Source organism: Lissotriton helveticus, chromosome 8, assembly GCF_964261635.1.
Source record: "Lissotriton helveticus chromosome 8, aLisHel1.1, whole genome shotgun sequence".
Classification (NCBI taxonomy): Eukaryota; Metazoa; Chordata; class Amphibia; order Caudata; family Salamandridae; genus Lissotriton; species Lissotriton helveticus.
In genome coordinates, this window is record NC_136069.1 from 819,337,858 (window position 1) to 819,365,232 (window position 27,375).

The 27,375-nt window shown below is 39.2% G+C and overlaps 20 non-coding genes across 20 annotated transcripts; all 20 read left to right on the plus strand.

The window, feature by feature from the left end:
- Positions 1–2,031: 2,031 nt before the first annotated feature.
- Positions 2,032–2,103, plus strand: TRNAP-UGG (transfer RNA proline (anticodon UGG)). The gene has a single exon. It is a non-coding gene; the product is annotated as a tRNA-Pro (tRNA).
- Positions 2,104–2,391: 288 nt separating this feature from the next.
- On the plus strand, positions 2,392–2,464 carry TRNAV-CAC (transfer RNA valine (anticodon CAC)). The gene has a single exon. It is a non-coding gene; the product is annotated as a tRNA-Val (tRNA).
- A 2,173-nt stretch (positions 2,465–4,637) lies between these two features.
- On the plus strand, positions 4,638–4,709 carry TRNAP-AGG (transfer RNA proline (anticodon AGG)). The gene has a single exon. It is a non-coding gene; the product is annotated as a tRNA-Pro (tRNA).
- Positions 4,710–4,997: 288 nt separating this feature from the next.
- TRNAV-CAC (transfer RNA valine (anticodon CAC)) lies at positions 4,998–5,070 on the plus strand. Its single transcript has one exon. It is a non-coding gene; the product is annotated as a tRNA-Val (tRNA).
- A 2,178-nt stretch (positions 5,071–7,248) lies between these two features.
- On the plus strand, positions 7,249–7,320 carry TRNAP-AGG (transfer RNA proline (anticodon AGG)). The gene has a single exon. It is a non-coding gene; the product is annotated as a tRNA-Pro (tRNA).
- A 284-nt stretch (positions 7,321–7,604) lies between these two features.
- On the plus strand, positions 7,605–7,677 carry TRNAV-CAC (transfer RNA valine (anticodon CAC)). Its single transcript has one exon. It is a non-coding gene; the product is annotated as a tRNA-Val (tRNA).
- Positions 7,678–9,933: 2,256 nt separating this feature from the next.
- On the plus strand, positions 9,934–10,005 carry TRNAP-UGG (transfer RNA proline (anticodon UGG)). Its single transcript has one exon. It is a non-coding gene; the product is annotated as a tRNA-Pro (tRNA).
- Positions 10,006–10,293: 288 nt separating this feature from the next.
- Positions 10,294–10,366, plus strand: TRNAV-CAC (transfer RNA valine (anticodon CAC)). The gene has a single exon. It is a non-coding gene; the product is annotated as a tRNA-Val (tRNA).
- A 2,197-nt stretch (positions 10,367–12,563) lies between these two features.
- TRNAP-UGG (transfer RNA proline (anticodon UGG)) lies at positions 12,564–12,635 on the plus strand. The gene has a single exon. It is a non-coding gene; the product is annotated as a tRNA-Pro (tRNA).
- A 288-nt stretch (positions 12,636–12,923) lies between these two features.
- TRNAV-CAC (transfer RNA valine (anticodon CAC)) lies at positions 12,924–12,996 on the plus strand. The gene has a single exon. It is a non-coding gene; the product is annotated as a tRNA-Val (tRNA).
- Positions 12,997–15,228: 2,232 nt separating this feature from the next.
- TRNAP-AGG (transfer RNA proline (anticodon AGG)) lies at positions 15,229–15,300 on the plus strand. The gene has a single exon. It is a non-coding gene; the product is annotated as a tRNA-Pro (tRNA).
- A 288-nt stretch (positions 15,301–15,588) lies between these two features.
- Positions 15,589–15,661, plus strand: TRNAV-CAC (transfer RNA valine (anticodon CAC)). The gene has a single exon. It is a non-coding gene; the product is annotated as a tRNA-Val (tRNA).
- A 2,236-nt stretch (positions 15,662–17,897) lies between these two features.
- TRNAP-UGG (transfer RNA proline (anticodon UGG)) lies at positions 17,898–17,969 on the plus strand. Its single transcript has one exon. It is a non-coding gene; the product is annotated as a tRNA-Pro (tRNA).
- A 288-nt stretch (positions 17,970–18,257) lies between these two features.
- TRNAV-CAC (transfer RNA valine (anticodon CAC)) lies at positions 18,258–18,330 on the plus strand. Its single transcript has one exon. It is a non-coding gene; the product is annotated as a tRNA-Val (tRNA).
- Positions 18,331–20,479: 2,149 nt separating this feature from the next.
- On the plus strand, positions 20,480–20,551 carry TRNAP-AGG (transfer RNA proline (anticodon AGG)). The gene has a single exon. It is a non-coding gene; the product is annotated as a tRNA-Pro (tRNA).
- A 288-nt stretch (positions 20,552–20,839) lies between these two features.
- On the plus strand, positions 20,840–20,912 carry TRNAV-CAC (transfer RNA valine (anticodon CAC)). The gene has a single exon. It is a non-coding gene; the product is annotated as a tRNA-Val (tRNA).
- A 2,252-nt stretch (positions 20,913–23,164) lies between these two features.
- On the plus strand, positions 23,165–23,236 carry TRNAP-UGG (transfer RNA proline (anticodon UGG)). The gene has a single exon. It is a non-coding gene; the product is annotated as a tRNA-Pro (tRNA).
- A 288-nt stretch (positions 23,237–23,524) lies between these two features.
- Positions 23,525–23,597, plus strand: TRNAV-CAC (transfer RNA valine (anticodon CAC)). The gene has a single exon. It is a non-coding gene; the product is annotated as a tRNA-Val (tRNA).
- Positions 23,598–25,758: 2,161 nt separating this feature from the next.
- Positions 25,759–25,830, plus strand: TRNAP-UGG (transfer RNA proline (anticodon UGG)). The gene has a single exon. It is a non-coding gene; the product is annotated as a tRNA-Pro (tRNA).
- Positions 25,831–26,118: 288 nt separating this feature from the next.
- Positions 26,119–26,191, plus strand: TRNAV-CAC (transfer RNA valine (anticodon CAC)). Its single transcript has one exon. It is a non-coding gene; the product is annotated as a tRNA-Val (tRNA).
- The last annotated feature ends 1,184 nt before the right edge of the window (positions 26,192–27,375 follow it).

Below are 27,375 nucleotides of genomic sequence, written 5' to 3' on the forward strand. Positions count from 1 at the left end.
TAATTGGCATGTGGATGTATCTGTTGATTCACAGACCTCACTTTCAAAAGAGCCCTGCATTCGGTTCAATGCTCAACCAGAACAAGCATTAACTTTGAGAATTGTTGGCACCAACAGGCCTCTTATTTTAGTGGAGTGTTTCTGGTTTTTAAGTGCTGAGGCTTGGGCTCAATTCCTAGATGATCCTTCTCAAGGTGATGATACAAATCCATCGTCACCTTTTCGTTTAATGTCAGAATTGTTTATTTCCATTTGGTGGTGTATGAATGCTTTCGACAGTATGGGGATTTTTTCTAGCCTTGCATGAATAAAAGCATATCACTCCTCTTTATGTATTTTTCTAATACATTTATATTTGCATCTCCTCTCCTAGCATGCATTTTTGACTATCTTACAGGCTGTATATAATAAGTATCAATTCAGGGGCGCTTCTTCTACTCAAATCACAACTGTTCCATCACGACATTGATAAGCAATCTGCATCTGCTTCTGTTGTGTATTGGTTATCATATTTACCTGACGTGTGAAAGTCCCATGTTGGACAGTGCACGTTAACAAAGAAACCAATGATTTTTATTAAAAGTTGTCTTGTGTTTTGGTTACCTTGCATCAGCCAAACCGTGCCAGAGATTACTTCATTTGCAGTCACTTGAAAAGTAGGGATTCTCAAATAAATGGCAAGAGGTTGAAACAAATCCAAAGAAATGCATGGCATATCTATGTGTAGGTGTATGCATGTATCCATATATAAAGATAGATAGATAGATAGATAGATAGATAGATAGATAGATAGATAGATAGATAGATAGATAGATAGATAGATAGATAGATAGATAGATTAGATAGATAGATAGATAGATAGATAGATAGATAGATAGATAGATAGATAGATAGATAGATAGATAGATATAGGGAGAGAGAGAGCGTTAATATAAACAGAGACTTTATTTTCAATCAAGCGGTATTTTCTTTCCTTTAGGAGCAGAATGTTCTGATCATCAGCGCACCAGAATGTAGTGCTTGGTTGGCAAGCATCACATATTGTGATGTGTTAGTGTGTTAGCTAAGAGTTCCATGTCCTTCAGACTCATATATTCCTCTGTAGTTGTACCTTGGTGATTCCACAAAACATGGCATCATAATCAGCATTCTACTGCCACAGAGTGGACAGAGAAACCATTTAGAATTTCCCTGAAAAAGAAAAAAAGCATACTTAGGCAGAGCTTTGTGGACAGGAAGGACATTAGAGCAAGTGAGGAATAAGCACTGCTTTTGTTAATTTACATAGGCAGAACAGAGACTGCTGGGAAAAGCCTGAAATTAAAGGCACAGAAAATGCCTGCTTCTGGAGAGAACACTAAGAAGCATTGAAAGTTTTTCCTCTGACCCTGGCCACTCTTAAGAGGAATCCTATGATAGTCAGCAGGACCCACCCTAAAAAGGAAGGGAAAGCCATTTGGACCCTTTCCACCTTTCCTATATCGAGCCTGATTGAGCGCTGATTGAGCGAATAAGCACATAAGCACATGTACTTCTCATTTTGGGAAGGCATTGCTTAGCTTGTTACCAGCAGCTCAGTTATGTTATGATGTTAGAGGCTATGCAAGGAATGCTTTAGTCCTGCATTAGGCAGTTTTTATTGCTTCTTGCATTCAAGAGATAGATAATTAGCCAGAATCTGTGGCCCAGCTATTCACCTTGGCATTCCGATTTGCACAAAGGGAATAAGTATTTGAGAGAAAAGGCAAAATGTGTTTCTTATGTTGTTATGAACAGCTTTTTATTCTTTCTCTTTAGGCTCTAGCCAATGCAGAAATATATAAATAACTGCTGACTTCCTGTAAGACTTGTCCAATGCTGAGAAAAAATAAAAGGGGACACTTACAAATGATAGTGCTATCGTTTGAGAAAGGGTAAGTTGACACTGAATTTCCTGTGAATTCACAGACCAAGCATGAAAAAGACCCCAGCATGATCTTCATTGCGGGCTTAGAGCTGGTATTACCTTTTCAGAGGTGAGGGTCTTTCAACGGCTCGTTGGTCTAGGGGTATGATTCTCGCTTTGGGTGCGAGAGGTCCCAGGTTCAAATCCCGGACGAGCCCTTTCATTGGTGCTCTTTTGAAGTATGCATTTCAAAGCCAATATCAATTTTCTCTTTGCAGTAGTGGATGATTATTTGCTAGAGTCTCATGCTTTTAACCTTGCCCTGCCTGAGCAAATAGGAAACATTTCTCTTTAAGCATTTTGCAAAAATGCTGAACTTGCAAGGCATATACAAGCGTTCAGATAGGGCTGTCGGGCAGGTTGCATGAAAGAAATCTAAAACCAGATGCCCTTGGAATAGTCTGTTTTGAGCAGTTTCATCACAGAAGAATCACCTGTAGGTATCTGTTTCTGTAGTGTAGTGGTTATCACGTTCGCCTCACACGCGAAAGGTCCCCGGTTCGAAACCGGGCAGAAACACTAGTTATATTGTTTTGGCTGCAATGTTGAGAGTTGCCGTTTTGCATGAAATTGTCCAGGCCCTGAAGATGGGTTCATGCAGTCTCGTTCCAAGAAAGTGAATTCTCTTAAAAACAATAACATAATTGGCATGTGGATGTATCTGTTGATTCACAGACCTCACTTTCAAAAGAGCCCTGCATTCGGTTCAATGCTCAACCAGAACAAGCATTAACTTTGAGAATTGTTGGCACCAACAGGCCTCCTATTTTAGTGGAGTGTTTCTGGTTTTAAGTGCTGAGGCTTGGGCTCAATTCCTAGATGATCCTTCTCAAGGTGATGATACAAATGCATCGTCACCTTTTCGTTTAATGTCAGAATTGTTTATTTCCATTTGGTGGTGTATGAATGCTTTCGACAGTATGGGGATTTTTTCTAGCCTTGCATGAATAAAAGCATATCACTCCTCTTTATGTATTTTTCTAATACATTTATATTTGCATCTCCTTTCCTAGCATGCATTTTTGACTATCTTACAGGCTGTATATAATAAGTATCAATTCAGGGGCGCTTCTACTACTCAAATCACAACTGTTCTATCACGACATTGATAAGCAATCTGCATCTGCTTCTGTTGTGTATTGGTTATCATATTTACCTGACGTGTGAAAGTCCCATGTTTGACAGTGCACGTTAACAAAGAAACCAATGATTTTTATTAAAAGTTGTCTTGTGTTTTGGTTACCTTGCATCAGCCAAAACGTGCCAGAGATGACTTCATTTGCAGTCACTTGAAAAGTAGGGATTCTCAAATAAATGGCAAGAGGTTGAAACAAATCCAAAGAAATGCATGGCATATCTATGAGTAGGTGTATGCATGTATCCATATATATAGATAGATAGATAGATAGATAGATAGATAGATAGATAGATAGATAGATAGATAGATAGATAGATAGATAGATAGATAGATAGATAGATAGATAGATAGATAGATAGATAGATAGATAGATAGATAGATAGATAGATAGATAGATAGATAGATAGATAGATAGATAGATAGATAGATATAGGGAGAGAGAGAGCGTTAATATAAACAGAGACTTTATTTTCAATCAAGCGGTATTTTCTTTCCTTTAGGAGCAGAATGTTCTGATCATCAGCGCACCAGAATGTAGTGCTTGGTTGGCAAGCATCACATATTGTGATGTGTTAGCTAAGAGTTCCATGTCCTTCAGACTCATATATTCCTCTGTAGTTGTACCTTGGTGATTCCACAAAACATGGCATCATAATCAGCATTCTACTGCCACAGAGTGGACAGAGAAACCATTTAGAATTTCCCTGAAAAAGAAAAAAAGCATACTTAGGCAGAGCTTTGTGGACAGGAAGGACATTAGAGCAAGTGAGGAATAAGCACTGCTTTTGTTAATTTACATAGGCAGAACAGAGACTGCTGGGAAAAGCCTGAAATTAAAGGCACAGAAAATGCCTGCTTCTGGAGAGAACACTAAGAAGCATTGAAAGTTTTTCCTCTGACCCTGGCCACTCTTAAGAGGAATCCTATGATAGTCAGCAGGACCCACCCTAAAAAGGAAGGGACAGCCATTTGGACCCTTTCCACCTTTCCTATATCTCGCCTGATCGAGCCTGATCGAGCGCTGATTGAGCGGATAAGCACATAAGCACATGTACTTCTCATTTTGGGAATGCATTGCTTAGCTTGTTACCAGCAGCTCAGTTATGTTATGATGTTAGAGGCTATGCAAGGAATGCTTTAGTCCTGCATTAGGCAGTTTTTATTGCTTCTTGCATTCAAGAGATAGATAACTAGCCAGAATCTGTGGCCCAGCTATTCACCTTGGCATTCCGATTTGCACAAAGGGAATCAGTATTGGAGAGAAAAGGCAAAATGTGTTTCTTATGTTGTTATGAACAGCTTTTTATTCTTTCTCTTTAGGCTCTAGCCAATGCAGAAATATATAAATAACTGCTGACTTCCTGTAAGACGTGTCCAATGCTGAGACAAAATAAAAGGGGACACTTACAAATGATAGTGCTATCGTTTGAGAAAGGGTAAGTTGACACTGAATTTCCTGTGAATTCACAGACCAAGCATGAAAAAGACCCCAGCATGATCTTCATTGCGGGCTTAGAGCTGGTATTACCTTTTCAGAGGTGAGGGTCTTTCAACGGCTCGTTGGTCTAGGGGTATGATTCTCGCTTAGGGTGCGAGAGGTCCCGGGTTCAAATCCCGGACGAGCCCTTTCATTGGTGCTCTTTTGAAGTATGCATTTCAAAGCCAATATTAATTTTCTCTTTGCAGTAGTGGATGATTATTTGCTAGAGTCTCATGCTTTTAACCTTGCCCTGCCTGAGCAAATAGGAAACATTTCTCTTTAAGCATTTTGCAAAAATGCTGAACTTGCAAGGCATATACAAGCGTTCAGATAGGGCTGTCGGGCAGGTTGCATGAAAGAAATCTAAAACCAGATGCCCTTGGAATAACCTGTTTTGAGCAGTTTCATCACAGAAGAATCACCTGTAGGTATCTGTTTCTGTAGTGTAGTGGTTATCACGTTCGCCTCACATGCGAAAGGTCCCCGGTTCGAAACCGGGCAGAAACACTAGTTATATTGTCTTGGCTTCAATGTTGAGAGTTGCTGTTTTGCATGAAATTGTCCAGGCCCTGAAGATGGGTTCATGCAGTCTCGTTCCAAGAAAGTGAATTCTCTTAAAAACAATAACATAATTGGCATGTGGATGTATCTGTTGATTCACAGACCTCACTTTCAAAAGAGCCCTGCATTCGGTTCAATGCTCAACCAGAACAAGCATTAACTTTGAGAATTGTTGGCACCAACAGGCCTCTTATTTTAGTGGAGTGTTTCTGGTTTTTAAGTGCTGAGGCTTGGGCTCAATTCCTAGATGATCCTTCTCAAGGTGATGATACAAATCCATCGTCACCTTTTCGTTTAATGTCAGAATTGTTTATTTCCATTTGGTGGTGTATGAATGCTTTCGACAGTATGGGGATTTTTTCTAGCCTTGCATGAATAAAAGCATATCACTCCTCTTTATGTATTTTTCTAATACATTTATATTTGCATCTCCTCTCCTAGCATGCATTTTTGACTATCTTACAGGCTGTATATAATAAGTATCAATTCAGGGGCGCTTCTTCTACTCAAATCACAACTGTTCCATCACGACATTGATAAGCAATCTGCATCTGCTTCTGTTGTGTATTGGTTATCATATTTACCTGACGTGTGAAAGTCCCATGTTGGACAGTGCACGTTAACAAAGAAACCAATGATTTTTATTAAAAGTTGTCTTGTGTTTTGGTTACCTTGCATCAGCCAAACCGTGCCAGAGATTACTTCATTTGCAGTCACTTGAAAAGTAGGGATTCTCAAATAAATGGCAAGAGGTTGAAACAAATCCAAAGAAATGCATGGCATATCTATGTGTAGGTGTATGCATGTATCCATATATAAAGATAGATAGATAGATAGATAGATAGATAGATAGATAGATAGATAGATAGATAGATAGATAGATAGATAGATAGATAGATAGATAGATAGATAGATAGATAGATAGATAGATAGATAGATAGATAGATAGATAGATAGATAGATAGATAGATAGATAGATAGATAGATAGATAGATAGATATAGGGAGAGAGAGAGCGTTAATATAAACAGAGACTTTATTTTCAATCAAGCGGTATTTTCTTTCCTTTAGGAGCAGAATGTTCTGATCATCAGCGCACCAGAATGTAGTGCTTGGTTGGCAAGCATCACATATTGTGATGTGTTAGCTAAGAGTTCCATGTCCTTCAGACTCATATATTCCTCTGTAGTTGTACCTTGGTGATTCCACAAAACATGGCATCATAATCAGCATTCTACTGCCACAGAGTGGACAGAGAAACCATTTAGAATTTCCCTGAAAAAGAAAAAAAGCATACTTAGGCAGAGCTTTGTGGACAGGAAGGACATTAGAGCAAGTGAGGAATAAGCACTGCTTTTGTTAATTTACATAGGCAGAACAGAGACTGCTGGGAAAAGCCTGAAATTAAAGGCACAGAAAATGCCTGCTTCTGGAGAGAACACTAAGAAGCATTAAAAGTTTTTCCTCTGACCCTGGCCACTCTTAAGAGGAATCCTATGATAGTCAGCAGGACCCACCCTAAAAAGGAAGGGACAGCCATTTGGACCCTTTCCACCTTTCCTATATCTCGCCTGATCGAGCCTGATCGAGCGCTGATTGAGCGGATAAGCACATAAGCACATGTACTTCTCATTTTGGGAATGCATTGCTTAGCTTGTTACCAGCAGCTCAGTTATGTTATGATGTTAGAGGCTATGCAAGGAATGCTTTAGTCCTGCATTAGGCAGTTTTTATTGCTTCTTGCATTCAAGAGATAGATAACTAGCCAGAATCTGTGGCCCAGCTATTCACCTTGGCATTCCGATTTGCACAAAGGGAATCAGTATTGGAGAGAAAAGGCAAAATGTGTTTCTTATGTTGTTATGAACAGCTTTTTATTCTTTCTCTTTAGGCTCTAGCCAATGCAGAAATATATAAATAACTGCTGACTTCCTGTAAGACGTGTCCAATGCTGAGACAAAATAAAAGGGGACACTTACAAATGATAGTGCTATCGTTTGAGAAAGGGTAAGTTGACACTGAATTTCCTGTGAATTCACAGACCAAGCATGAAAAAGACCCCAGCATGATCTTCATTGCGGGCTTAGAGCTGGTATTACCTTTTCAGAGGTGAGGGTCTTTCAACGGCTCGTTGGTCTAGGGGTATGATTCTCGCTTAGGGTGCGAGAGGTCCCGGGTTCAAATCCCGGACGAGCCCTTTCATTGGTGCTCTTTTGAAGTATGCATTTCAAAGCCAATATTAATTTTCTCTTTGCAGTAGTGGATGATTATTTGCTAGAGTCTCATGCTTTTATGCCCTGCCTGAGCAAATAGGAAACATTTCTCTTTAAGCATTTTGCAAAAATGCTGAACTTGCAAGGCATATACAAGCGTTCAGATAGGGCTGTCGGGCAGGTTGCATGAAAGAAATCTAAAACCAGATGCCCTTGGAATAACCTGTTTTGAGCAGTTTCATCACAGAAGAATCACCTGTAGGTATCTGTTTCTGTAGTGTAGTGGTTATCACGTTCGCCTCACATGCGAAAGGTCCCCGGTTCGAAACCGGGCAGAAACACTAGTTATATTGTCTTGGCTGCAATGTTGAGAGTTGCCGTTTTGCATGAAATTGTCCAGGCCCTGAAGATGGGTTCATGCAGTCTCGTTCCAAGAAAGTGAATTCTCTTAAAAACAATAACATAATTGGCATGTGGATGTATCTGTTGATTCACAGACCTCACTTTCAAAAGAGCCCTGCATTCGGTTCAATGCTCAACCAGAACAAGCATTAACTTTGAGAATTGTTGGCACCAACAGGCCTCTTATTTTAGTGGAGTGTTTCTGGTTTTTAAGTGCTGAGGCTTGGGCTCAATTCCTAGATGATCCTTCTCAAGGTGATGATACAAATCCATCGTCACCTTTTCGTTTAATGTCAGAATTGTTTATTTCCATTTGGTGGTGTATGAATGCTTTCGACAGTATGGGGATTTTTTCTAGCCTTGCATGAATAAAAGCATATCACTCCTCTTTATGTATTTTTCTAATACATTTATATTTGCATCTCCTCTCCTAGCATGCATTTTTGACTATCTTACAGGCTGTATATAATAAGTATCAATTCAGGGGCGCTTCTTCTACTCAAATCACAACTGTTCTATCACGACATTGATAAGCAATCTGCATCTGCTTCTGTTGTGTATTGGTTATCATATTTACCTGACGTGTGAAAGTCCCATGTTGGACAGTGCACGTTAACAAAGAAACCAATGATTTTTATTAAAAGTTGTCTTGTGTTTTGGTTACCTTGCATCAGCCAAACCGTGCCAGAGATTACTTCATTTGCAGTCACTTGAAAAGTAGGGATTCTCAAATAAATGGCAAGAGGTTGAAACAAATCCAAAGAAATGCATGGCATATCTATGTGTAGGTGTATGCATGTATCCATATATAAAGATAGATAGATAGATAGATAGATAGATAGATAGATAGATAGATAGATAGATAGATAGATAGATAGATAGATAGATAGATAGATAGATAGATAGATAGATAGATAGATAGATAGATAGATAGATAGATAGATAGATAGATAGATAGATAGATAGATAGATAGATAGATAGATAGATAGATAGATAGATAGATAGATAGATAGATAGATAGATAGATAGATAGATAGATAGATAGATAGATAGATAGATAGATAGATAGATAGATAGATATAGGGAGAGAGAGAGCGTTAATATAAACAGAGACTTTATTTTCAATCAAGCGGTATTTTCTTTCCTTTAGGAGCAGAATGTTCTGATCATCAGCGCACCAGAATGTAGTGCTTGGTTGGCAAGCATCACATATTGTGATGTGTTAGCTAAGAGTTCCATGTCCTTCAGACTCATATATTCCTCTGTAGTTGTACCTTGGTGATTCCACAAAACATGGCATCATAATCAGCATTCTACTGCCACAGAGTGGACAGAGAAACCATTTAGAATTTCCCTGAAAAAGAAAAAAAGCATACTTAGGCAGAGCTTTGTGGACAGGAAGGACATTAGAGCAAGTGAGGAATAAGCACTGCTTTTGTTAATTTACATAGGCAGAACAGAGACTGCTGGGAAAAGCCTGAAATTAAAGGCACAGAAAATGCCTGCTTCTGGAGAGAACACTAAGAAGCATTGAAAGTTTTTCCTCTGACCCTGGCCACTCTTAAGAGGAATCCTATGATAGTCAGCAGGACCCACCCTAAAAAGGAAGGGAAAGCCATTTGGACCCTTTCCACCTTTCCTATATCGAGCCTGATTGAGCGCTGATTGAGCGAATAAGCACATAAGCACATGTACTTCTCATTTTGGGAAGGCATTGCTTAGCTTGTTACCAGCAGCTCAGTTATGTTATGATGTTAGAGGCTATGCAAGGAATGCTTTAGTCCTGCATTAGGCAGTTTTTATTGCTTCTTGCATTCAAGAGATAGATAATTAGCCAGAATCTGTGGCCCAGCTATTCACCTTGGCATTCCGATTTGCACAAAGGGAATAAGTATTTGAGAGAAAAGGCAAAATGTGTTTCTTATGTTGTTATGAACAGCTTTTTATTCTTTCTCTTTAGGCTCTAGCCAATGCAGAAATATATAAATAACTGCTGACTTCCTGTAAGACTTGTCCAATGCTGAGAAAAAATAAAAGGGGACACTTACAAATGATAGTGCTATCGTTTGAGAAAGGGTAAGTTGACACTGAATTTCCTGTGAATTCACAGACCAAGCATGAAAAAGACCCCAGCATGATCTTCATTGCGGGCTTAGAGCTGGTATTACCTTTTCAGAGGTGAGGGTCTTTCAACGGCTCGTTGGTCTAGGGGTATGATTCTCGCTTTGGGTGCGAGAGGTCCCAGGTTCAAATCCCGGACGAGCCCTTTCATTGGTGCTCTTTTGAAGTATGCATTTCAAAGCCAATATCAATTTTCTCTTTGCAGTAGTGGATGATTATTTGCTAGAGTCTCATGCTTTTAACCTTGCCCTGCCTGAGCAAATAGGAAACATTTCTCTTTAAGCATTTTGCAAAAATGCTGAACTTGCAAGGCATATACAAGCGTTCAGATAGGGCTGTCGGGCAGGTTGCATGAAAGAAATCTAAAACCAGATGCCCTTGGAATAGTCTGTTTTGAGCAGTTTCATCACAGAAGAATCACCTGTAGGTATCTGTTTCTGTAGTGTAGTGGTTATCACGTTCGCCTCACACGCGAAAGGTCCCCGGTTCGAAACCGGGCAGAAACACTAGTTATATTGTTTTGGCTGCAATGTTGAGAGTTGCCGTTTTGCATGAAATTGTCCAGGCCCTGAAGATGGGTTCATGCAGTCTCGTTCCAAGAAAGTGAATTCTCTTAAAAACAATAACATAATTGGCATGTGGATGTATCTGTTGATTCACAGACCTCACTTTCAAAAGAGCCCTGCATTCGGTTCAATGCTCAACCAGAACAAGCATTAACTTTGAGAATTGTTGGCACCAACAGGCCTCCTATTTTAGTGGAGTGTTTCTGGTTTTAAGTGCTGAGGCTTGGGCTCAATTCCTAGATGATCCTTCTCAAGGTGATGATACAAATGCATCGTCACCTTTTCGTTTAATGTCAGAATTGTTTATTTCCATTTGGTGGTGTATGAATGCTTTCGACAGTATGGGGATTTTTTCTAGCCTTGCATGAATAAAAGCATATCACTCCTCTTTATGTATTTTTCTAATACATTTATATTTGCATCTCCTTTCCTAGCATGCATTTTTGACTATCTTACAGGCTGTATATAATAAGTATCAATTCAGGGGCGCTTCTACTACTCAAATCACAACTGTTCTATCACGACATTGATAAGCAATCTGCATCTGCTTCTGTTGTGTATTGGTTATCATATTTACCTGACGTGTGAAAGTCCCATGTTTGACAGTGCACGTTAACAAAGAAACCAATGATTTTTATTAAAAGTTGTCTTGTGTTTTGGTTACCTTGCATCAGCCAAAACGTGCCAGAGATGACTTCATTTGCAGTCACTTGAAAAGTAGGGATTCTCAAATAAATGGCAAGAGGTTGAAACAAATCCAAAGAAATGCATGGCATATCTATGAGTAGGTGTATGCATGTATCCATATATAAAGATAGATAGATAGATAGATAGATAGATAGATAGATAGATAGATAGATAGATAGATAGATAGATAGATAGATAGATAGATAGATAGATAGATAGATAGATAGATAGATAGATAGATAGATAGATAGATAGATAGATAGATAGATAGATAGATAGATAGATAGATAGATAGATAGATAGATAGATAGATAGATAGATAGATATAGGGAGAGAGAGAGCGTTAATATAAACAGAGACATTATTTTCAATCAAGCGGTATTTTCTTTCCTTTAGGAGCAGAATGTTCTGATCATCAGCGCACCAGAATGTAGTGCTTGGTTGGCAAGCATCACATATTGTGATGTGTTAGCTAAGAGTTCCATGTCCTTCAGACTCATATATTCCTCTGTAGTTGTACCTTGGTGATTCCACAAAACATGGCATCATAATCAGCATTCTACTGCCACAGAGTGGACAGAGAAACCATTTAGAATTTCCCTGAAAAAGAAAAAAAGCATACTTAGGCAGAGCTTTGTGGACAGGAAGGACATTAGAGCAAGTGAGGAATAAGCACTGCTTTTGTTAATTTACATAGGCAGAACAGAGACTGCTGGGAAAAGCCTGAAATTAAAGGCACAGAAAATGCCTGCTTCTGGAGAGAACACTAAGAAGCATTGAAAGTTTTTCCTCTGACCCTGGCCACTCTTAAGAGGAATCCTATGATAGTCAGCAGGACCCACCCTAAAAAGGAAGGGACAGCCATTTGGACCCTTTCCACCTTTCCTATATCTCGCCTGATCGAGCCTGATCGAGCGCTGATTGAGCGGATAAGCACATAAGCACATGTACTTCTCATTTTGGGAAGGCATTGCTTAGCTTGTTACCAGCAGCTCAGTTATGTTATGATGTTAGAGGCTATGCAAGGAATGCTTTAGTCCTGCATTAGGCAGTTTTTATTGCTTCTTGCATTCAAGAGATAGATAATTAGCCAGAATCTGTGGCCCAGCTATTCACCTTGGCATTCCGATTTGCACAAAGGGAATAAGTATTTGAGAGAAAAGGCAAAATGTGTTTCTTATGTTGTTATGAACAGCTTTTTATTCTTTCTCTTTAGGCTCTAGCCAATGCAGAAATATATAAATAACTGCTGACTTCCTGTAAGACTTGTCCAATGCTGAGAAAAAATAAAAGGGGACACTTACAAATGATAGTGCTATCGTTTGAGAAAGGGTAAGTTGACACTGAATTTCCTGTGAATTCACAGACCAAGCATGAAAAAGACCCCAGCATGATCTTCATTGCGGGCTTAGAGCTGGTATTACCTTTTCAGAGGTGAGGGTCTTTCAACGGCTCGTTGGTCTAGGGGTATGATTCTCGCTTTGGGTGCGAGAGGTCCCGGGTTCAAATCCCGGACGAGCCCTTTCATTGGTGCTCTTTTGAAGTATGCATTTCAAAGCCAATATCAATTTTCTCTTTGCAGTAGTGGATGATTATTTGCTAGAGTCTCATGCTTTTAACCTTGCCCTGCCTGAGCAAATAGGAAACATTTCTCTTTAAGCATTTTGCAAAAATGCTGAACTTGCAAGGCATATACAAGCGTTCAGATAGGGCTGTCGGGCAGGTTGCATGAAAGAAATCTAAAACCAGATGCCCTTGGAATAGTCTGTTTTGAGCAGTTTCATCACAGAAGAATCACCTGTAGGTATCTGTTTCTGTAGTGTAGTGGTTATCACGTTCGCCTCACACGCGAAAGGTCCCCGGTTCGAAACCGGGCAGAAACACTAGTTATATTGTCTTGGCTGCAATGTTGAGAGTTGCCGTTTTGCATGAAATTGTCCAGGCCCTGAAGATGGGTTCATGCAGTCTCGTTCCAAGAAAGTGAATTCTCTTAAAAACAATAACATAATTGGCATGTGGATGTATCTGTTGATTCACAAACCTCACTTTCAAAAGAGCCCTGCATTCGGTTCAATGCTCAACCAGAACAAGCATTAACTTTGAGAATTGTTGGCACCAACAGGCCTCCTATTTTAGTGGAGTGTTTCTGGTTTTAAGTGCTGAGGCTTGGGCTCAATTCCTAGATGATCCTTCTCAAGGTGATGATACAAATGCATCATCACCTTTTCGTTTAATGTCAGAATTGTTTATTTCCATTTGGTGGTGTATGAATGCTTTCGACAGTATGGGGATTTTTTCTAGCCTTGCATGAATAAAAGCATATCACTCCTCTTTATGTATTTTTCTAATACATTTATATTTGCATCTCCTCTCCTAGCATGCATTTTTGACTATCTTACAGGCTGTATATAATAAGTATCAATTCAGGGGCGCTTCTACTACTCAAATCACAACTGTCTATCACGACATTGATAAGCAATCTGCATCTGCTTCTGTTGTGTATTGGTTATCATATTTACCTGACGTGTGAAAGTCCCATGTTTGACAGTGCACGTTAACAAAGAAACCAATGATTTTTATTAAAAGTTGTCTTGTGTTTTGGTTACCTTGCATCAGCCAAAACATGCCAGAGATGACTTCATTTGCAGTCACTTGAAAAGTAGGGATTCTCAAATAAATGGCAAGAGGTTGAAACAAATCCAAAGAAATGCATGGCATATCTATGAGTAGGTGTATGCATGTATCCATATATAAAGATAGATAGATAGATAGATAGATAGAGATATAGATAGATAGATAGATAGATAGATAGATAGATAGATAGATAGATAGATAGATAGATAGATAGATAGATAGATAGATAGATAGATAGATAGATAGATAGATAGATAGATAGATAGATAGATAGATAGATAGATAGATAGATAGATAGATAGATAGATAGATAGATAGATAGATAGATAGATAGATAGATAGATAGATAGATAGATATAGGGAGAGAGAGAGCGTTAATATAAACAGAGACTTTATTTTCAATCAAGCGGTATTTTCTTTCCTTTAGGAGCAGAATGTTCTGATCATCAGCGCACCAGAATGTAGTGCTTGGTTGGCAAGCATCACATATTGTGATGTGTTAGCTAAGAGTTCCATGTCCTTCAGACTCATATATTCCTCTGTAGTTGTACCTTGGTGATTCCACAAAACATGGCATCATAATCAGCATTCTACTGCCACAGAGTGGACAGAGAAACCATTTAGAATTTCCCTGAAAAAGAAAAAAAGCATACTTAGGCAGAGCTTTGTGGACAGGAAGGACATTAGAGCAAGTGAGGAATAAGCACTGCTTTTGTTAATTTACATAGGCAGAACAGAGACTGCTGGGAAAAGCCTGACATTAAAGGCACAGAAAATGCCTGCTTCTGGAGAGAACACTAAGAATCATTGAAAGTTTTTCCTCTGACCCTGGCCACTCTTAAGAGGAATCCTATGATAGTCAGCAGGACCCACCCTAAAAAGGAAGGGACAGCCATTTGGACCCTTTCCACCTTTCCTATATCTCGCCTGATCGAGCCTGATCGAGCGCTGATTGAGCGGATAAGCACATAAGCACATGTACTTCTCATTTTGGGAATGCATTGCTTAGCTTGTTACCAGCAGCTCAGTTATGTTATGATGTTAGAGGCTATGCAAGGAATGCTTTAGTCCTGCATTAGGCAGTTTTTATTGCTTCTTGCATTCAAGAGATAGATAACTAGCCAGAATCTGTGGCCCAGCTATTCACCTTGGCATTCCGATTTGCACAAAGGGAATCAGTATTGGAGAGAAAAGGCAAAATGTGTTTCTTATGTTGTTATGAACAGCTTTTTATTCTTTCTCTTTAGGCTCTAGCCAATGCAGAAATATATAAATAACTGCTGACTTCCTGTAAGACGTGTCCAATGCTGAGACAAAATAAAAGGGGACACTTACAAATGATAGTGCTATCGTTTGAGAAAGGGTAAGTTGACACTGAATTTCCTGTGAATTCACAGACCAAGCATGAAAAAGACCCCAGCATGATCTTCATTGCGGGCTTAGAGCTGGTATTACCTTTTCAGAGGTGAGGGTCTTTCAACGGCTCGTTGGTCTAGGGGTATGATTCTCGCTTAGGGTGCGAGAGGTCCCGGGTTCAAATCCCGGACGAGCCCTTTCATTGGTGCTCTTTTGAAGTATGCATTTCAAAGCCAATATTAATTTTCTCTTTGCAGTAGTGGATGATTATTTGCTAGAGTCTCATGCTTTTAACCTTGCCCTGCCTGAGCAAATAGGAAACATTTCTCTTTAAGCATTTTGCAAAAATGCTGAACTTGCAAGGCATATACAAGCGTTCAGATAGGGCTGTCGGGCAGGTTGCATGAAAGAAATCTAAAACCAGATGCCCTTGGAATAACCTGTTTTGAGCAGTTTCATCACAGAAGAATCACCTGTAGGTATCTGTTTCTGTAGTGTAGTGGTTATCACGTTTGCCTCACATGCGAAAGGTCCCCGGTTCGAAACCGGGCAGAAACACTAGTTATATTGTCTTGGCTGCAATGTTGAGAGTTGCTGTTTTGCATGAAATTGTCCAGGCCCCGAAGATGGGTTCATGCAGTCTCGTTCCAAGAAAGTGAATTCTCTTAAAAACAATAACATAATTGGCATGTGGATGTATCTGTTGATTCACAGACCTCACTTTCAAAAGAGCCCTGCATTCGGTTCAATGCTCAACCAGAACAAGCATTAACTTTGAGAATTGTTGGCACCAACAGGCCTCTTATTTTAGTGGAGTGTTTCTGGTTTTTAAGTGCTGAGGCTTGGGCTCAATTCCTAGATGATCCTTCTCAAGGTGATGATACAAATCCATCGTCACCTTTTCGTTTAATGTCAGAATTGTTTATTTCCATTTGGTGGTGTATGAATGCTTTCGACAGTATGGGGATTTTTTCTAGCCTTGCATGAATAAAAGCATATCACTCCTCTTTATGTATTTTTCTAATACATTTATATTTGCATCTCCTCTCCTAGCATGCATTTTTGACTATCTTACAGGCTGTATATAATAAGTATCAATTCAGGGGCGCTTCTTCTACTCAAATCACAACTGTTCCATCACGACATTGATAAGCAATCTGCATCTGCTTCTGTTGTGTATTGGTTATCATATTTACCTGACGTGTGAAAGTCCCATGTTGGACAGTGCACGTTAACAAAGAAACCAATGATTTTTATTAAAAGTTGTCTTGTGTTTTGGTTACCTTGCATCAGCCAAAACGTGCCAGAGATGACTTCATTTGCAGTCACTTGAAAAGTAGGGATTCTCAAATAAATGGCAAGAGGTTGAAACAAATCCAAAGAAATGCATGGCATATCTATGAGTAGGTGTATGCATGTATCCATATATAAAGATAGATAGATAGATAGATAGATAGATAGATAGATAGATAGATAGATAGATAGATAGATCGATAGATAGATAGATAGATAGATAGATAGATAGATAGATAGATAGATAGATAGATAGATAGATAGATAGATAGATAGATAGATAGATAGATAGATAGATAGATAGATAGATAGATAGATAGATAGATAGATAGATAGATAGATAGATAGATAGATAGATAGATAGATAGATAGATAGATAGATAGATATAGGGAGAGAGAGAGCGTTAATATAAACAGAGACATTATTTTCAATCAAGCGGTATTTTCTTTCCTTTAGGAGCAGAATGTTCTGATCATCAGCGCACCAGAATGTAGTGCTTGGTTGGCAAGCATCACATATTGTGATGTGTTAGCTAAGAGTTCCATGTCCTTCAGACTCATATATTCCTCTGTAGTTGTACCTTGGTGATTCCACAAAACATGGCATCATAATCAGCATTCTACTGCCACAGAGTGGACAGAGAAACCATTTAGAATTTCCCTGAAAAAGAAAAAAAGCATACTTAGGCAGAGCTTTGTGGACAGGAAGGACATTAGAGCAAGTGAGGAATAAGCACTGCTTTTGTTAATTTACATAGGCAGAACAGAGACTGCTGGGAAAAGCCTGAAATTAAAGGCACAGAAAATGCCTGCTTCTGGAGAGAACACTAAGAAGCATTGAAAGTTTTTCCTCTGACCCTGGCCACTCTTAAGAGGAATCCTATGATAGTCAGCAGGACCCACCCTAAAAAGGAAGGGAAAGCCATTTGGACCCTTTCCACCTTTCCTATATCGAGCCTGATTGAGCGCTGATTGAGCGAATAAGCACATAAGCACATGTACTTCTCATTTTGGGAAGGCATTGCTTAGCTTGTTACCAGCAGCTCAGTTATGTTATGATGTTAGAGGCTATGCAAGGAATGCTTTAGTCCTGCATTAGGCAGTTTTTATTGCTTCTTGCATTCAAGAGATAGATAATTAGCCAGAATCTGTGGCCCAGCTATTCACCTTGGCATTCCGATTTGCACAAAGGGAATAAGTATTTGAGAGAAAAGGCAAAATGTGTTTCTTATGTTGTTATGAACAGCTTTTTATTCTTTCTCTTTAGGCTCTAGCCAATGCAGAAATATATAAATAACTGCTGACTTCCTGTAAGACTTGTCCAATGCTGAGAAAAAATAAAAGGGGACACTTACAAATGATAGTGCTATCGTTTGAGAAAGGGTAAGTTGACACTGAATTTCCTGTGAATTCACAGACCAAGCATGAAAAAGACCCCAGCATGATCTTCATTGCGGGCTTAGAGCTGGTATTACCTTTTCAGAGGTGAGGGTCTTTCAACGGCTCGTTGGTCTAGGGGTATGATTCTCGCTTTGGGTGCGAGAGGTCCCAGGTTCAAATCCCGGACGAGCCCTTTCATTGGTGCTCTTTTGAAGTATGCATTTCAAAGCCAATATCAATTTTCTCTTTGCAGTAGTGGATGATTATTTGCTAGAGTCTCATGCTTTTAACCTTGCCCTGCCTGAGCAAATAGGAAACATTTCTCTTTAAGCATTTTGCAAAAATGCTGAACTTGCAAGGCATATACAAGCGTTCAGATAGGGCTGTCGGGCAGGTTGCATGAAAGAAATCTAAAACCAGATGCCCTTGGAATAGTCTGTTTTGAGCAGTTTCATCACAGAAGAATCACCTGTAGTTATCTGTTTCTGTAGTGTAGTGGTTATCACGTTCGCCTCACACGCGAAAGGTCCCCGGTTCGAAACCGGGCAGAAACACTAGTTATATTGTTTTGGCTGCAATGTTGAGAGTTGCCGTTTTGCATGAAATTGTCCAGGCCCTGAAGATGGGTTCATGCAGTCTCGTTCCAAGAAAGTGAATTCTCTTAAAAACAATAACATAATTGGCATGTGGATGTATCTGTTGATTCACAGACCTCACTTTCAAAAGAGCCCTGCATTCGGTTCAATGCTCAACCAGAACAAGCATTAACTTTGAGAATTGTTGGCACCAACAGGCCTCCTATTTTAGTGGAGTGTTTCTGGTTTTAAGTGCTGAGGCTTGGGCTCAATTCCTAGATGATCCTTCTCAAGGTGATGATACAAATGCATCGTCACCTTTTCGTTTAATGTCAGAATTGTTTATTTCCATTTGGTGGTGTATGAATGCTTTCGACAGTATGGGGATTTTTTCTAGCCTTGCATGAATAAAAGCATATCACTCCTCTTTATGTATTTTTCTAATACATTTATATTTGCATCTCCTTTCCTAGCATGCATTTTTGACTATCTTACAGGCTGTATATAATAAGTATCAATTCAGGGGCGCTTCTACTACTCAAATCACAACTGTTCTATCACGACATTGATAAGCAATCTGCATCTGCTTCTGTTGTGTATTGGTTATCATATTTACCTGACGTGTGAAAGTCCCATGTTTGACAGTGCACGTTAACAAAGAAACCAATGATTTTTATTAAAAGTTGTCTTGTGTTTTGGTTACCTTGCATCAGCCAAAACGTGCCAGAGATGACTTCATTTGCAGTCACTTGAAAAGTAGGGATTCTCAAATAAATGGCAATAGGTTGAAACAAATCCAAAGAAATGCATGGCATATCTATGAGTAGGTGTATGCATGTATCCATATATAAAGATAGATAGATAGATAGATAGATAGATAGATAGATAGATAGATAGATAGATAGATAGATAGATAGATAGATAGATAGATAGATAGATAGATAGATAGATAGATAGATAGATAGATAGATAGATAGATAGATAGATAGATAGATAGATAGATATAGGGAGAGAGAGAGCGTTAATATAAACAGAGACATTATTTTCAATCAAGCGGTATTTTCTTTCCTTTAGGAGCAGAATGTTCTGATCATCAGCGCACCAGAATGTAGTGCTTGGTTGGCAAGCATCACATATTGTGATGTGTTAGCTAAGAGTTCCATGTCCTTCAGACTCATATATTCCTCTGTAGTTGTACCTTGGTGATTCCACAAAACATGGCATCATAATCAGCATTCTACTGCCACAGAGTGGACAGAGAAACCATTTAGAATTTCCCTGAAAAAGAAAAAAAGCATACTTAGGCAGAGCTTTGTGGACAGGAAGGACATTAGAGCAAGTGAGGAATAAGCACTGCTTTTGTTAATTTACATAGGCAGAACAGAGACTGCTGGGAAAAGCCTGAAATTAAAGGCACAGAAAATGCCTGCTTCTGGAGAGAACACTAAGAAGCATTGAAAGTTTTTCCTCTGACCCTGGCCACTCTTAAGAGGAATCCTATGATAGTCAGCAGGACCCACCCTAAAAAGGAAGGGACAGCCATTTGGACCCTTTCCACCTTTCCTATATCTCGCCTGATCGAGCCTGATCGAGCGCTGATTGAGCGGATAAGCACATAAGCACATGTACTTCTCATTTTGGGAAGGCATTGCTTAGCTTGTTACCAGCAGCTCAGTTATGTTATGATGTTAGAGGCTATGCAAGGAATGCTTTAGTCCTGCATTAGGCAGTTTTTATTGCTTCTTGCATTCAAGAGATAGATAATTAGCCAGAATCTGTGGCCCAGCTATTCACCTTGGCATTCCGATTTGCACAAAGGGAATAAGTATTTGAGAGAAAAGGCAAAATGTGTTTCTTATGTTGTTATGAACAGCTTTTTATTCTTTCTCTTTAGGCTCTAGCCAATGCAGAAATATATAAATAACTGCTGACTTCCTGTAAGACGTGTCCAATGCTGAGACAAAATAAAAGGGGACACTTACAAATGATAGTGCTATCGTTTGAGAAAGGGTAAGTTGACACTGAATTTCCTGTGAATTCACAGACCAAGCATGAAAAAGACCCCAGCATGATCTTCATTGCGGGCTTAGAGCTGGTATTACCTTTTCAGAGGTGAGGGTCTTTCAACGGCTCGTTGGTCTAGGGGTATGATTCTCGCTTAGGGTGCGAGAGGTCCCGGGTTCAAATCCCGGACGAGCCCTTTCATTGGTGCTCTTTTGAAGTATGCATTTCAAAGCCAATATTAATTTTCTCTTTGCAGTAGTGGATGATTATTTGCTAGAGTCTCATGCTTTTAACCTTGCCCTGCCTGAGCAAATAGGAAACATTTCTCTTTAAGCATTTTGCAAAAATGCTGAACTTGCAAGGCATATACAAGCGTTCAGATAGGGCTGTCGGGCAGGTTGCATGAAAGAAATCTAAAACCAGATGCCCTTGGAATAACCTGTTTTGAGCAGTTTCATCACAGAAGAATCACCTGTAGGTATCTGTTTCTGTAGTGTAGTGGTTATCACGTTCGCCTCACATGCGAAAGGTCCCCGGTTCGAAACCGGGCAGAAACACTAGTTATATTGTCTTGGCTGCAATGTTGAGAGTTGCCGTTTTGCATGAAATTGTCCAGGCCCTGAAGATGGGTTCATGCAGTCTCGTTCCAAGAAAGTGAATTCTCTTAAAAACAATAACATAATTGGCATGTGGATGTATCTGTTGATTCACAGACCTCACTTTCAAAAGAGCCCTGCATTCGGTTCAATGCTCAACCAGAACAAGCATTAACTTTGAGAATTGTTGGCACCAACAGGCCTCTTATTTTAGTGGAGTGTTTCTGGTTTTTAAGTGCTGAGGCTTGGGCTCAATTCCTAGATGATCCTTCTCAAGGTGATGATACAAATCCATCGTCACCTTTTCGTTTAATGTCAGAATTGTTTATTTCCATTTGGTGGTGTATGAATGCTTTCGACAGTATGGGGATTTTTTCTAGCCTTGCATGAATAAAAGCATATCACTCCTCTTTATGTATTTTTCTAATACATTTATATTTGCATCTCCTCTCCTAGCATGCATTTTTGACTATCTTACAGGCTGTATATAATAAGTATCAATTCAGGGGCGCTTCTTCTACTCAAATCACAACTGTTCTATCACGACATTGATAAGCAATCTGCATCTGCTTCTGTTGTGTATTGGTTATCATATTTACCTGACGTGTGAAAGTCCCATGTTGGACAGTGCACGTTAACAAAGAAACCAATGATTTTTATTAAAAGTTGTCTTGTGTTTTGGTTACCTTGCATCAGCCAAACCGTGCCAGAGATTACTTCATTTGCAGTCACTTGAAAAGTAGGGATTCTCAAATAAATGGCAAGAGGTTGAAACAAATCCAAAGAAATGCATGGCATATCTATGTGTAGGTGTATGCATGTATCCATATATAAAGATAGATAGATAGATAGATAGATAGATAGATAGATAGATAGATAGATATATAGATAGATAGATAGATAGATAGATAGATAGATAGATAGATAGATAGATAGATAGATAGATAGATAGATAGATAGATAGATAGATAGATAGATAGATAGATAGATAGATAGATAGATAGATAGATAGATAGATAGATAGATAGATAGATAGATAGATAGATAGATAGATAGATAGATAGATAGATAGATAGATAGATAGATAGATAGATAGATATAGGGAGAGAGAGAGCGTTAATATAAACAGAGACTTTATTTTCAATCAAGCGGTATTTTCTTTCCTTTAGGAGCAGAATGTTCTGATCATCAGCGCACCAGAATGTAGTGCTTGGTTGGCAAGCATCACATATTGTGATGTGTTAGCTAAGAGTTCCATGTCCTTCAGACTCATATATTCCTCTGTAGTTGTACCTTGGTGATTCCACAAAACATGGCATCATAATCAGCATTCTACTGCCACAGAGTGGACAGAGAAACCATTTAGAATTTCCCTGAAAAAGAAAAAAAGCATACTTAGGCAGAGCTTTGTGGACAGGAAGGACATTAGAGCAAGTGAGGAATAAGCACTGCTTTTGTTAATTTACATAGGCAGAACAGAGACTGCTGGGAAAAGCCTGAAATTAAAGGCACAGAAAATGCCTGCTTCTGGAGAGAACACTAAGAAGCATTGAAAGTTTTTCCTCTGACCCTGGCCACTCTTAAGAGGAATCCTATGATAGTCAGCAGGACCCACCCTAAAAAGGAAGGGAAAGCCATTTGGACCCTTTCCACCTTTCCTATATCGAGCCTGATTGAGCGCTGATTGAGCGAATAAGCACATAAGCACATGTACTTCTCATTTTGGGAAGGCATTGCTTAGCTTGTTACCAGCAGCTCAGTTATGTTATGATGTTAGAGGCTATGCAAGGAATGCTTTAGTCCTGCATTAGGCAGTTTTTATTGCTTCTTGCATTCAAGAGATAGATAATTAGCCAGAATCTGTGGCCCAGCTATTCACCTTGGCATTCCGATTTGCACAAAGGGAATAAGTATTTGAGAGAAAAGGCAAAATGTGTTTCTTATGTTGTTATGAACAGCTTTTTATTCTTTCTCTTTAGGCTCTAGCCAATGCAGAAATATATAAATAACTGCTGACTTCCTGTAAGACTTGTCCAATGCTGAGAAAAAATAAAAGGGGACACTTACAAATGATAGTGCTATCGTTTGAGAAAGGGTAAGTTGACACTGAATTTCCTGTGAATTCACAGACCAAGCATGAAAAAGACCCCAGCATGATCTTCATTGCGGGCTTAGAGCTGGTATTACCTTTTCAGAGGTGAGGGTCTTTCAACGGCTCGTTGGTCTAGGGGTATGATTCTCGCTTTGGGTGCGAGAGGTCCCAGGTTCAAATCCCGGACGAGCCCTTTCATTGGTGCTCTTTTGAAGTATGCATTTCAAAGCCAATATCAATTTTCTCTTTGCAGTAGTGGATGATTATTTGCTAGAGTCTCATGCTTTTAACCTTGCCCTGCCTGAGCAAATAGGAAACATTTCTCTTTAAGCATTTTGCAAAAATGCTGAACTTGCAAGGCATATACAAGCGTTCAGATAGGGCTGTCGGGCAGGTTGCATGAAAGAAATCTAAAACCAGATGCCCTTGGAATAGTCTGTTTTGAGCAGTTTCATCACAGAAGAATCACCTGTAGGTATCTGTTTCTGTAGTGTAGTGGTTATCACGTTCGCCTCACACGCGAAAGGTCCCCGGTTCGAAACCGGGCAGAAACACTAGTTATATTGTTTTGGCTGCAATGTTGAGAGTTGCCGTTTTGCATGAAATTGTCCAGGCCCTGAAGATGGGTTCATGCAGTCTCGTTCCAAGAAAGTGAATTCTCTTAAAAACAATAACATAATTGGCATGTGGATGTATCTGTTGATTCACAGACCTCACTTTCAAAAGAGCCCTGCATTCGGTTCAATGCTCAACCAGAACAAGCATTAACTTTGAGAATTGTTGGCACCAACAGGCCTCCTATTTTAGTGGAGTGTTTCTGGTTTTAAGTGCTGAGGCTTGGGCTCAATTCCTAGATGATCCTTCTCAAGGTGATGATACAAATGCATCGTCACCTTTTCGTTTAATGTCAGAATTGTTTATTTCCATTTGGTGGTGTATGAATGCTTTCGACAGTATGGGGATTTTTTCTAGCCTTGCATGAATAAAAGCATATCACTCCTCTTTATGTATTTTTCTAATACATTTATATTTGCATCTCCTTTCCTAGCATGCATTTTTGACTATCTTACAGGCTGTATATAATAAGTATCAATTCAGGGGCGCTTCTACTACTCAAATCACAACTGTTCTATCACGACATTGATAAGCAATCTGCATCTGCTTCTGTTGTGTATTGGTTATCATATTTACCTGACGTGTGAAAGTCCCATGTTTGACAGTGCACGTTAACAAAGAAACCAATGATTTTTATTAAAAGTTGTCTTGTGTTTTGGTTACCTTGCATCAGCCAAAACGTGCCAGAGATGACTTCATTTGCAGTCACTTGAAAAGTAGGGATTCTCAAATAAATGGCAAGAGGTTGAAACAAATCCAAAGAAATGCATGGCATATCTATGAGTAGGTGTATGCATGTATCCATATATAAAGATAGATAGATAGATAGATAGATAGATAGATAGATAGATAGATAGATAGATAGATAGATAGATAGATAGATAGATAGATAGATAGATAGATAGATAGATAGATAGATAGATAGATAGATAGATAGATAGATAGATAGATAGATAGATAGATAGATAGATAGATATAGGGAGAGAGAGAGCGTTAATATAAACAGAGACATTATTTTCAATCAAGCGGTATTTTCTTTCCTTTAGGAGCAGAATGTTCTGATCATCAGCGCACCAGAATGTAGTGCTTGGTTGGCAAGCATCACATATTGTGATGTGTTAGCTAAGAGTTCCATGTCCTTCAGACTCATATATTCCTCTGTAGTTGTACCTTGGTGATTCCACAAAACATGGCATCATAATCAGCATTCTACTGCCACAGAGTGGACAGAGAAACCATTTAGAATTTCCCTGAAAAAGAAAAAAAGCATACTTAGGCAGAGCTTTGTGGACAGGAAGGACATTAGAGCAAGTGAGGAATAAGCACTGCTTTTGTTAATTTACATAGGCAGAACAGAGACTGCTGGGAAAAGCCTGAAATTAAAGGCACAGAAAATGCCTGCTTCTGGAGAGAACACTAAGAAGCATTGAAAGTTTTTCCTCTGACCCTGGCCACTCTTAAGAGGAATCCTATGATAGTCAGCAGGACCCACCCTAAAAAGGAAGGGACAGCCATTTGGACCCTTTCCACCTTTCCTATATCTCGCCTGATCGAGCCTGATCGAGCGCTGATTGAGCGGATAAGCACATAAGCACATGTACTTCTCATTTTGGGAAGGCATTGCTTAGCTTGTTACCAGCAGCTCAGTTATGTTATGATGTTAGAGGCTATGCAAGGAATGCTTTAGTCCTGCATTAGGCAGTTTTTATTGCTTCTTGCATTCAAGAGATAGATAATTAGCCAGAATCTGTGGCCCAGCTATTCACCTTGGCATTCCGATTTGCACAAAGGGAATAAGTATTTGAGAGAAAAGGCAAAATGTGTTTCTTATGTTGTTATGAACAGCTTTTTATTCTTTCTCTTTAGGCTCTAGCCAATGCAGAAATATATAAATAACTGCTGACTTCCTGTAAGACTTGTCCAATGCTGAGAAAAAATAAAAGGGGACACTTACAAATGATAGTGCTATCGTTTGAGAAAGGGTAAGTTGACACTGAATTTCCTGTGAATTCACAGACCAAGCATGAAAAAGACCCCAGCATGATCTTCATTGCGGGCTTAGAGCTGGTATTACCTTTTCAGAGGTGAGGGTCTTTCAACGGCTCGTTGGTCTAGGGGTATGATTCTCGCTTTGGGTGCGAGAGGTCCCGGGTTCAAATCCCGGACGAGCCCTTTCATTGGTGCTCTTTTGAAGTATGCATTTCAAAGCCAATATCAATTTTCTCTTTGCAGTAGTGGATGATTATTTGCTAGAGTCTCATGCTTTTAACCTTGCCCTGCCTGAGCAAATAGGAAACATTTCTCTTTAAGCATTTTGCAAAAATGCTGAACTTGCAAGGCATATACAAGCGTTCAGATAGGGCTGTCGGGCAGGTTGCATGAAAGAAATCTAAAACCAGATGCCCTTGGAATAGTCTGTTTTGAGCAGTTTCATCACAGAAGAATCACCTGTAGCTATCTGTTTCTGTAGTGTAGTGGTTATCACGTTCGCCTCACACGCGAAAGGTCCCCGGTTCGAAACCGGGCAGAAACACTAGTTATATTGTCTTGGCTGCAATGTTGAGAGTTGCCGTTTTGCATGAAATTGTCCAGGCCCTGAAGATGGGTTCATGCAGTCTCGTTCCAAGAAAGTGAATTCTCTTAAAAACAATAACATAATTGGCATGTGGATGTATCTGTTGATTCACAAACCTCACTTTCAAAAGAGCCCTGCATTCGGTTCAATGCTCAACCAGAACAAGCATTAACTTTGAGAATTGTTGGCACCAACAGGCCTCCTATTTTAGTGGAGTGTTTCTGGTTTTAAGTGCTGAGGCTTGGGCTCAATTCCTAGATGATCCTTCTCAAGGTGATGATACAAATGCATCATCACCTTTTCGTTTAATGTCAGAATTGTTTATTTCCATTTGGTGGTGTATGAATGCTTTCGACAGTATGGGGATTTTTTCTAGCCTTGCATGAATAAAAGCATATCACTCCTCTTTATGTATTTTTCTAATACATTTATATTTGCATCTCCTCTCCTAGCATGCATTTTTGACTATCTTACAGGCTGTATATAATAAGTATCAATTCAGGGGCGCTTCTACTACTCAAATCACAACTGTCTATCACGACATTGATAAGCAATCTGCATCTGCTTCTGTTGTGTATTGGTTATCATATTTACCTGACGTGTGAAAGTCCCATGTTTGACAGTGCACGTTAACAAAGAAACCAATGATTTTTATTAAAAGTTGTCTTGTGTTTTGGTTACCTTGCATCAGCCAAAACATGCCAGAGATGACTTCATTTGCAGTCACTTGAAAAGTAGGGATTCTCAAATAAATGGCAAGAGGTTGAAACAAATCCAAAGAAATGCATGGCATATCTATGAGTAGGTGTATGCATGTATCCATATATAAAGATAGATAGATAGATAGATAGATAGAGATATAGATAGATAGATAGATAGATAGATAGATAGATAGATAGATAGATAGATAGATAGATAGATAGATAGATAGATAGATAGATAGATAGATAGATAGATAGATAGATAGATAGATAGATAGATAGATAGATAGATAGATAGATAGATAGATAGATAGATATAGGGAGAGAGAGAGCGTTAATATAAACAGAGACTTTATTTTCAATCAAGCGGTATTTTCTTTCCTTTAGGAGCAGAATGTTCTGATCATCAGCGCACCAGAATGTAGTGCTTGGTTGGCAAGC